The following is an 8779-nucleotide window of genomic DNA, read 5'->3' on the forward strand; positions in this document are numbered from 1 at the left end:
GTAAATATTTTCTTCTTTCTCAGCCCTTCTTCCCAAGTTTTTTTATAAACAAGTGAGGTATTGTTTAGCTGCTATGCACTATACCCCACACACCCCAAACCAAAACAGAGAGAAAGTATGCATTCCAGCTGCTACAGAGCACTCAGGTTCTCATACATTTTTTGATCACACACTGCAGAACAACTTGCATACCTCCAAACACATTGATCAGTGCAACTTACAGCATCTTTTTAGCTTTGCTTTTCATTATCTGTGTAAGGAGAGAAAAGTAGGCTTGGAAACTTCGGCAAATGAGTCTAAACAGATTTGCTCAGCAGTCTCCGAGTCTCTGGTCAACAGCTCTGTGCTGTTCAAAGCCCAAGTACAAGTGCATCACTGTTCTCTCATTTAAATGTAGAATAATTCTGGGATTCATGTCAATGCCAGCTTAAACTTAGCTCTAAAGAAACCCTTTGTTTTCAAATAAATCAGTGCCTGGTTTTAGATAATTCTATAAAGAATCCTATTCATCCACCACGTAACGTATTAGTTAACATGAAAAGCGCACCGAAGAGGCAGCCAACCTCCAAAAAATTCTGAAGGAAAGTGAAGTTAAACCAATCTATCTGGCATATGCCTTTAGAGTTACATATAATGTGTGTGGACACGTACACAAGAAGTAAACCCTCATTGGAAACAGCACAGTTTTGTCTTGATAGAAACACTTTACACCAAGACAGTTGAAAATTTTGGAGGGCATTGGCCACGCTCTCTCGCTCAAGCAATGTAACTGCTCGGGTTTTCTGTCACTGCTGCAAGTATCACATGGTTTTCAAGGGACACCAACAAGTGACAGTTTTGGGGTTCCTTGACAGAGAAACTCCACATGTTTTCGATCAGGGCTCTGAAAACAGGACAGCAGGAAAGACTTGTTAGATCCAACAGTTCCAAAGACAACAGATACTCTTTTACCAAGGCCTGATTCAGGAGGATGAAATTTAGATGTTTTAATATTAAAATGCTGCCTAACAATTTCCATGTTAGTCTGAAAATCCAGAACCCCTTGTAAGAGCAGTTGATCAAGCTGAATTAGTTATTCACAAGAAATTTACTGTGAGTACCATGAGATTATATTAACATCATTAGATGAATTGCTTAAATGAAACACTTGAATGAAACAGGAGGGCCTAGTATTTGGAAAAAAAAATGAAGAGGCAAATTGGATTCTAGGCTGTCAGCATCTACTATGACTCTATATAATGTCCTGTTTCACTTCTTACCTCTCATAAAACATTGCTATACACTTGATAATTCTACATGCTTTTTTTACTTCCCTTTTATGAAAACATAGCTTTTTTTTTTTTTTTTTTCAACAATATAATCAAGATGCACCATTACTACAGCAGCAAGGAAGCAAAAGTCTCCCAGTTCTCTGACACACTTGTCTTCAGGCGTTTGACAGTCTGGGTACTTTTGCCAGGTAGCTTTTATTTCTGAACTGTTCTAAATTTTCTCAGTTTTTTTTTGGTTTTGGTAGCATTCCAAACTTGTAGACTTAATGCATCTTACTTTTGCAAGGTATGGTTAAATCCCATCCAAAGTGAGTATGAGTTATTTTTTTCTTTAATTACCTACTATCCCTCTTCCATGCTCTTCCCAACATTAAAGCAAAATACATACCATAAACTGGAAATTCCACAGCATTTTAGTAAAAGCATTCATTTTCTGAATGCTCAGTCCTTATTTATTTACTAAATTTAGTATGAAACATATTTTAAGGCTTGATAGTGATCCCAGTTCACAAATACCTAACATTAAGATGTGCCCCCCCCCGCCAAAAGTCTAAACCTAAACTATCACAATCTAAATACACAGTAGTTCTGTCATCGAGTCCTGCAGACTGAGTACATTTGCACTTAAATACGTATGTCTGACATTCCTGCACTTCAGCAGGAACCACACAGGGCAGGGAGGAGGCCAGAAGACAGACCATCAAGGGCTGCAGTGTCTGCTCTAGGAGGTGAGTCGGAGGCAATGGGACTCACTTAGCCTCGAGGAGAGGAGGCTCCAGGGGCACCTAACAGCAGCCTCCCAACATCTTTGTGAAGGTTACCAAGACAGAGACAGACTCTGCGGCGCTGCACTGCAGAAGGGAAATCACCACGAGGATAACTGACCCCTGGGACAGGTTGCTCAGCGGGGCTGTGGAGCCTCTGTCTCTGGAGGTTTTCAAAACCCAGCTAGACAAAGCCCTGAGCAACCCTGTCTGAACTCAGAGTTAACCCTGTTTCCAGCAGGAGGTCGCATTCAACACCTCCCAAGGTTCCTTCTAACCAGAATAACTGCACGATTTAAGATGTTTAGAGCCAAGCAGCACTTACCCCTTCAGTGTAACTTCCTAGCTGGATCAAGAAATGTCACTGTAATGCAATATTTATATGCAACATCAGAGGACAATAATCCTCACAAGTCCGCCAAATGCTTGCAACTTCTCACTGAAGTATCAATTTGATCAAAGATTAATGATGCAAGCCCCTGAAATAGCTATCAAGATAGTTTCTGAAAAATAGGAACTGTGTTTCCAACTGGAGCCTTGTTTCAACAGCAAACAGAAAAGTTACAAGATCACAAAACCTGGCACATAGTTTACATATATTTAGATATCAGATTTTGCATCCTATATAATATTGATAAATATAAATACTCCAGAGTGACTTAAATTCCACAGCTGTTCAATAAACATTCAAATATGTGGTATAACTCCATGGGGCACCGCAAATCTATTCTGATGCACTTGTTACTTTAGCAACATTGCATCCAGAACCAGAGGCAAAGACTTCCTTGGTCCAATGTCTGATCCAAAATATTTTGCAATTAACAATACAGTGCAAGCATTTTAAATAGTTCTGTTTCCTCGGTTATTTCACAACAGTGAACAAGAGATGGAGAAGTACCGCTGAAGGAAAACTGATTGCAAGAACTGGCAGACACAGCAGCAGCAAAGCAGCATGCTGGCGCTTCACAAGCAGATGGAAACATGTTGGTCTTGCTTCTCAACAAAGGATCAGAAGTTGGTACCCCTTCGGTTTACTCCAAGAGAAATGTAACGGTCTGTAAAGTTATGCAACTTCTGCAGTGCCAGTATTTTGCAACAGTATCTGACAAGGCACTCAGCACTAGCAGCGCGCCAGTCACCCTCAGAGTTTCAAACAATGCTGCCAAGAAATAAAATGTGGTATCTCTTTGAATAAAGGAGCTTTGAAATAAATTGAGACACCAATCTTGCTTGTCCACACTCCTCCCCCAACCAGGTGCTTTCCTGCCCTAAAACAAAGAAACACTGTAGTCGCAAAGCATTTCAAATATGAGGCAATGAGGAATTTCCCTCTCCTTGTCAGATGATGCTCGCAGGGTGTCTGAGGGACCCACGTGAAAAGGTCTCGTGAAGATACAACCTTACTTGTTCCTCTGCTAAAGGAAAGGGAGGAAGACTCTCAACACAGAACTTGGTGAGGGAATGGAGTTACAGGTCAGGTCACAGACACCCAAATCCGTGGTGTGGATCAGTTACGACAACACCTAAAAAACCTGCGTAACACAAAACTGCCAGGCTGACACCTGTCACCACACAGATACACCGTGAGAGAGAGGCAGCCCAGGACAGAGATTGCTGCACTGGAAGTGGGGCTTTCTGGCAGGAAACACTGGGCACCCCCCACTTCAACCTCAGAGCTGAAACTCCGAAGTCAGAACTACAAACAGCTGTCATCACCCACTCCAGGTCTCAGAGCCCCTTCTCCTGGGCCCAGTTTTCTCCTAGAGCAACTAGCCAAGTGTTGCTCCTCTCCTGAAACATGGAGGACGTCGTGGAAATTCTCACCTCTGATAACTGGCTCGTTATCGGCAACCAAGCACTAGATCCCAGCCCTCCTCCCAGAGGAACACACAAACTGCTGCAACGGAGTCCTGTTCAGGTGCTCCCTCGCGTCAGCCTCGGGCAACCTGCTGCATCTTCCACGAGATGGCCCAGGTTAAATACACGGCGGGGGGGGGAGCGTGCCCTCCTACTCACTCACTTCAGCCCAGGCAATAGCTGCAGAGCTGGTGGAAGATGTGGGCTTGAACCTCTCGATCAGAGGGACCAGGAGTCCAGGAACTACTAGAATACAGTCTACTCTTCAGACAAGTCCCACCATCACCAGCTCTCATGCAAGGGTGAGCACTGGCTCCTCTTCTGGTGTTGTTTTAAAAAGAAAGCCTATACAACTGCATTTCGAGACACAACCAATCCTACCGGCGTGTGTGCTTACAGTGTGCTTGCCAGGTGTCCTAGTTTCTTAATCTCCTAAGGGCTTTGATGCTCAACTACAGCAGCTCTAGATAAGGTGCTTAAGAACTTTCTGCTTAAAGAGGGAGATCCAATACGTTTAAGAAACTTTCAGAGTCAAGCAGACACTGTGTTAGGTGTTTTGGAAGACTTGGAGGGATAAATTCTGTTTGAGAGTTAGGAATGCAAGCAGGAACATGACTAACACATTTAAAATGTTCTCGCAGTATGCTGAAACCCTTCAGTTCTCCTTCGGAAAGTGTTAAGTGTTTGCTTTGCAGGTTATTTTAGCATGCAAGGTCCTGCACATGGGTCAGGACAATCCCAAGAGCAAATACAGGCTGGGTGGAGGATGGATTGAGAGCAGCCCTGTGGAGATGGACTTGGGGGTGTTGGTTGACAAAAAGCTCAACACAAGCCAGCAATGTGCACTCGCAGCCCAGATAGCCAACCGTGTCCTGGGCTGCATCAAGAGAAGTGTGGCCAGCAGGTCGAGGGAGGGGATTCTCCACGACCACTCCGCTCTGGTGAGATCCCCCCTGCAGTGCTGGGTCCAGCTCTGGGGCCCCCAGTATAAGAAGGACACAGACCTGCTGGACTGGGTGCAGAGGAGGCCACGAAAATGCTCAGGGGGCTGGAGCAGCTCTCCTATGAGAACAGGCTGAAAGTTGGGGTTGTTCAGCCTGGAGAAGAGAAGGTTCCGGGGAGGCCTTATAGCGGCCTGCCGGTGCTTAGAGGGGGTACAGGAAAGAGGGGGAGGGACTCTTTATCAGGGGGTGTGGGGATAGGATGAGGGGTAATGGGTTTAAACTGAAAGAGGGCAGATGTAGATTAAATATGAGGAAAAAATTCTTCCCTGTGGGGGTGGTGAGGCCCTGGCCCAGGGTGCCCAGAGCAGCTGTGGCTGCCCCCTCTCTGGAAGGGTTCAAGGCCAGGTTGGACGGGGCTGGGAGCCCCCTGGGCTGGGGGAAGGGGGCCCTGCCCGGGGCAGGGGGGTTGGAATGAGGTCCCTTCCAACCCCAACCACTTTATGATTCCATGACAGGGATACTACTTAAACTAGAACAAAATGAACCCTTCAATAATATAAAGACTCGAAGTGCTAACCTCAAATAAAACCAACATACTTCTTTACTACATCTCAGTCTATATAAATACATAGGTTACTTATGCTAGTTTCTAGTTCCTCAGCCTACAGAAAATATAATTCATAGCAGTGTAAGTCTTCAGTGACTTAGGAACGTCCAAAACCAAAGTCATAAAAACAACCAGTAGTGACATTCCTTTTGGGAAGTGGCCACACCTTAGAAATAACCTTTTTCTAAATGACAAATTAGACAGCCAAAAATAAATATTCATTTACAACTACAAATATGTGTAATCTGATCTCTATTTACATGCAGAAATTTAAGTCATTTGTGTATAAAATGGTTTGTAGCTGTGGGACAAAAATGCCCTAGTACCTGCATGCAAATTACAAAACCAAAACCATCTGGAAGATGATATGGGATATTGGCAGAATAACCAAGGAGAGAGAGGATGTGTGGATGTGGCTGAAAGATCACAGCTTATTAGAAACTTATCCTGTATGGATGGGATGGAAAGTAAGATTTGACATACCCTCCTTATACAGTGATGAATAACATGAACCTGCAATTAGCACGCATGGCATTATAAAATGACAGATGATTTCCATCATAAATCCTAGATCCCAGAGGAGACAAGAGCTGCTTTGCATCTATTTTTATTTGCTAATACCTGAGACATTTTCTTTAATATATTTTATTTTTGACTCTTGGCGTACCCTATTGAAATATCTTGTTGCTGGGTCAAGTCAGCTTTGGAGGCTTGCAGCTACTCCAGCTAGCTAGGCTGAAACAATTCTGCATATTAAAAACCAGCAATCACTATTTTAAACACATGCCGTTACAGTCAAATTATCCACCTACTTGTGGATTGACTTTAAACAAGTAAAAAAATGAACAGAGTAGTAATTTTGAAGTGCCCACATCTGAAAACCTAAACTACAAGCTCCCTGCAATACATTATTTTATAAGCAGGGCAGGCTAGGAACCGCCCAACTAATGTACCCCATAGGTCCTTTGAAGACCTCTGTTCAATGAGACTTGAACATCCAGCTTTGTCAGGCTTCTGAGAAAGATACCTGTCCCTAGAGAATGAATATGCAGAGAGTGATAGTAAAAAGCAACAACTCCCATCAACTGTTGATTATCAGAATGAAGATCCCCTCAGAACAACAGAACCAACAAATTAAAAGTCTTGCAGTACACTGGATGCAGCCCACGTATACACTAGTCTGCATAACTCTCTTTCCCCTCAGGAAATGTTTAACCCTCTTTTAAGAAAACAATAGATATTGAATTTATTAGATTAGCATGAAAGAAATTAAATGCAAGGGCTATTTTGAGTGTCCAGTATAAATGTCAATGCTATTTCAATGCTCAGAGCATGTAACAAAGAGGCAGTAGCACCTACTAGAGAAAAATAGATCATTAACTGTTTTTTGCTGCCAACTACAGCATATTCTTCATACACTTGCAAAAATCATGAGCCTGGCACAATTCAGACAAAAAAAAAAAACAGCTCTGCAGAAGCACATAAGTCTCAGCAAGGGGAGGCCAAGAAGCACTAACCAATGCTCAGTAAAGAATTGAGCCAAAGACATCCCCGCAAAGTCACGCAGGTGAGTGTTGTGGGATACTCTTTCAAGCCCCGCAAGTTCTCCCCCTAAAGCAAATCCTGCAAGTCTGCATCAGAATTTTACCTTCCCTGTAGTAGATCTGTGCAGAAAGTACCCATACTTAGCAACTCCTTCTGCACGGGAGGAGAAAACATTATTTTAATTTTCTCCCTGCCTCCAACCTTCCCTCATACTGAAGGTGTTTAAAGCAGTAAAGAGGCAATTCCAGCCCTCGTCTCTCTGGCACAAAGACCACTAGAAAGAGAGACCACAGATCCAAACTGTGTTAATTGCTTTTCCTCTGCAAGGCACGAAGCAAAGTGAACCAAGGTCTCACCATCCTGCTGGGGCACGGGGCAAGGGCTCTCTAGAAAAGGGCTCTTTCAAGTGCTCTAAACATAAATGCCAAGCCATCCCTTACCTCTTAAACGTTTGTTTCCAGCTTGGTATTACTGTCTAGATGGAATTAAGTAGTGGAACTGAAATGGAGTTTGGTGGTGCCTGTAGTTGCAACCCAGAAACCAAACCCTCCCACACCCAGCCAGCCATGCAAAATAAAGCGTAATATGTAAAAGTACACATACACACAGTAACGCATAAAAACATTAGGGCAAGAGCACTAGCAGCAGCAAGTAACACTGCTGGAAAAGGGTGGGAATAAAAAGAAAAAAGACGAGAGGAGAATGTGAAATGCGGAATGACTTTGCAACTTCTTGGCAAATGTAGTATCTAAAACTATACCAGCTGAAAAAAAAAAAAAAATTAAGTTTCTCCATGTTTGTTTGTTTATCCATCTGCGAGCGCTTCGCCCCCAGTCCGTAACTGGATCCCTGCAACTGGAGCCTCACGCCCACGCGGAACAGCGTTTTCCTGCGTGAACAGTTCTAGTTCCACACACACCCCCCCACCCCCTCGGAAGGCTCGGGAGGGTCACACTGCACGCACCCCCCTCCCCAGACACGACGGAGGGGTGTCAGGAAAGCGCGGGTACGTTTTCGGGTTTGCAACAAAAGGGAGGCAAACCGGCCCCGTGTCCCGGCCCCCACCGGCACCGCCGCGTACCTGCCCGCCGGCCGGGCCGGCCCGGAGGAGGCGGGGGGGGGTGGGGGGTGGTGTCCGTCAGTCCGTCCGTCCGCCCGCCCGCTCGCCCGCCTGGCCTCTTCCTTCCCCGCGCCGGCGGGCCGCGCGCCTCCCGCCGCAGCCCGGGGCTGACGGGCTCCCACCCGCGGCCGGGGGGGGGGTGGGGGTGGGGGGGGAGGGCGGCCACGCGCGACCGCCACCCCACCCCACTCCCCCACCCCCGGCGCAGGCGGGGCCGCTGCCGCTGTGGCGGTCGGTGCCCCCGCGCCCACCAGCGCCCCCCGGGGCGGGCGGGGTCAGGCGGGGACTCGCGGCCTGGCCCGGCCCGGCCCGGCCCGGCCCCGCCGCAAGGCCGGATTACCGGGCTCCTCCGGCCCCCTCCGGGTGTTCCCCGCGGCCAGCACCACCCCCCCTCTCCCCGGCGCCTCGGGGGCAGGTTTTGGAGCGGGGTGCGGCGCTGGCCCTTCGCGGAGACGCGCGAGTTTCCTCCTCAGTCAGCGGCAAAGGCGCAGCCTGCATAGCGCCGGGCCGCTCCGCCAGCGGCAAAGCTGTCACGCCCGGGCGCAGAAAGCGAAGATGGATTTTTGACGCCAGTGCTTCGTTCATCTGGCCAGCAAAAATTAATTAATGGGGCAGGATGGATTAAAGAGACATTGGAGACGTTAGCTAGGGTGCAGGAGCATCCTCCCCCT

The 8779-nt window shown here is 46.6% G+C and overlaps 1 protein-coding gene across 3 annotated transcripts in view; it reads right to left on the reverse strand.

Annotated features, from left to right (window-relative positions):
- LOC104366729 (serine/threonine-protein kinase Sgk3) overlaps positions 1-8574 on the reverse strand; it is a 62333-nt gene extending 53759 nt beyond the window's left edge. Inside the window, exon 1 of one of the 3 annotated variants that reach the window (XM_042785798.1) lies at positions 8070-8574. The gene's annotated coding sequence lies outside the window, so the exon portion shown is untranslated. Of the gene's footprint in view, positions 1-3859; positions 4034-4055; positions 4261-8069 lie in introns of those variants that run through there. The other 2 variants (XM_032995093.2, XM_032995091.2) reach the window with 2 other exon arrangements.
- Positions 8575-8779: the final 205 nt, after the last annotated feature.

This window comes from Tyto alba, unplaced genomic scaffold (genome assembly GCF_018691265.1).
Source record: "Tyto alba isolate M040663 unplaced genomic scaffold, T.alba_DEE_v4.0 Super-Scaffold_9, whole genome shotgun sequence".
In the NCBI taxonomy this organism is placed as follows: Eukaryota; Metazoa; Chordata; class Aves; order Strigiformes; family Tytonidae; genus Tyto; species Tyto alba.